The following is a 2,500-nucleotide window of genomic DNA, read 5'->3' on the forward strand; positions in this document are numbered from 1 at the left end:
GAATCATGCAGCAACCAGGATATTGAATGACGAAAGCAGTGCAAGGATCAGCCAACCTACCTCTGCCATGCTTTAAATGCATGGATAAGTGTCAGAAAGTATTTCATTCACAATTATTGTGTTAGGGCTTTTTTTCGGGTTAAGTTGTTATATGCTCACTCTGTGGGTTTTTACGTGCGATGATGGGAAGATGTCGAGCGTTTGGACAGCATTACCGGTGGTTTGTACCGAGATGATTGAATTTTCTATTTTTAAGGTGCGACAAGTAGATTTCTGGCCTTCGGTCTGGGTCATGGTTTTCATCATGACTTTCTGGGAGATGAAACGAGAAGTGAATTGTTTTACACACTGCTTACATTTTCCTTTACATTTTTGTGGTCGAATAGTTCTGGCCTATAATTATGCCAGGCCGGCTGGAAGTGTTTTGCAGCCGTTATGTTCATCACATCCAGGGTATTGAATTTAAATTTATTTATGGGAGAAATTGTCAACTTTTCCAGAAAATGCCAATCCAATTTGTTATAATAGATGAGATGTGCTTGGGCGTTTAAAAAATAAGAAAATGCACACATTAAAAGTGTAATATTATATACACAAATAAATATATACTGTATACATACATTTTTTTAAAAAAACATTTTGTATATATATGTATATATAATAATACATATTTAAATATACAATTTAAATTCACAATTCTACAATAGGGAGTATATATATAAAAATATATATATTTATAGGTAGGCCTACAGTATATTTATAGGGAGTATATACGTATATATATACATATATAATATTTTTTTAATATATTTGTAATTATACGATCCCTCGCCGGCTCAGTGTAAAGCAGGAGACAGTGAATGTGAGCAGTTAGCTCGCTGGAGCTAATACCTTGTGTAATAGGCTCCAGCGGGCTAACTGCTCACATTCAGATGAGCTTCGAATCTCACCGCTGAGAGCTATTACAAAGTTACAGCAACGGGCAACTATCCTTCAGCCTGCCGTTTAAAAATCGTTAAACACATAGCCCAAGCCCTCCCTGTCTCTGATCAACACATGGACCGGCAAAGGTTGGGGCCCCAGTTAGCTTCAGCGGAAAGTCAGCAAAACACAAATCAACCTCACTGGTTCCCTTCCAAATAACTGCCGGTCTGTAGAAAGCATTAGCAACTCGGCAGGAGAAAGCCTACTTGTAGTAGTGAATAAAATGAATCCATGCCCAACTTGCACTTTCTTAATCCACGTGCACCCACCCACACCCACGCACACACACACACACACACTCACACACACACACACACACACACACACACACACACACACACACACACACACACACACACACACGCACGCACGCACGCACGCACGCACGCACGCACGCACGCAGGCACGCACACACACACACACACACACACACACACACACACACACACACACACACACACACACACACACACACACACACACACACACACACACACACACACACACACACAATATGGTATCCTTCCGACTTGTCAGTGGGAGATGGGATTTCTATGGAGCTCATATTACTAGGGCTCTGCTCACCACAGCTTGCATGTGAGTGAATACATTTGAATTGCAAAGAGCCATTGTATGAAGTTTTCATTGAAAACCTAGAAAGCATTGAAATATTTCCCAGAGAATCGCATTATTAAAAATAAATCTATGTACAATTATCTTTGTATTATATTTTATGTTTTAAAGGTATTATATATAGCTTATTTTAGATTTTTATTATAACAAATTAATTACAAAATTATTTTCATTTGAAAATGTTTTAGCCGCCACCTAATTAAAATATGGAATTTTTTTTACATACTGTAACCTTTTCAAATCATCTTTATTGTGGAATTTTGCCATGTTTTTGCAATATTTTAAGGTGCTAAAGTCAAGAGTACAGAGAAGAGTAGAGAACGTTTTTAACGTCCCAGATTGTAAATTAGCTTTACAGCTGTACTCCATTCAGGCCCCATGATACATCCACCATGACTTGCGAACCACACTCAAAGAACATACACCACCAGTAAAAAGGTTTTCACAGAAAGAGTTAATCAGCTTCAGTGCCAATAAAGACACGATAACCACAAGCGTGTAAAAGCCGCATTCTGTTTAAAAGCTGTTTGTGATTCTGTATTCGGTTGCCTTAAGAACCGGGTCATTTGGGTTCAGCACGCAAAAGAAAAATCTCTAAAATCAACAAGCTGAAGCGCACAGAGGACGTGGTACACGAGGGCTAAGCAGCGGGAGATCAACACTAGAGCAGGTTAGCTAGGGTTCCCGGCTGGAAGGAGATCCTGCCTCTTTCTCCTGGTATTACAGAAGTATTAGTGGTGCCGCGGGCCAAGCCTCCCTCGATGGAGATGACCTAAGACGGGTAATTTGAGGAACATTCAGCGGCTGGCATTAATACGGCCGGCTCCTTTCTGGTAATCCGTCGCGCTGAAGATTCCCCGCGCACCGGAGGAAACGGAGCTCT

This window comes from Gadus chalcogrammus, chromosome 8 (genome assembly GCF_026213295.1).
Source record: "Gadus chalcogrammus isolate NIFS_2021 chromosome 8, NIFS_Gcha_1.0, whole genome shotgun sequence".
Classification (NCBI taxonomy): Eukaryota; Metazoa; Chordata; class Actinopteri; order Gadiformes; family Gadidae; genus Gadus; species Gadus chalcogrammus.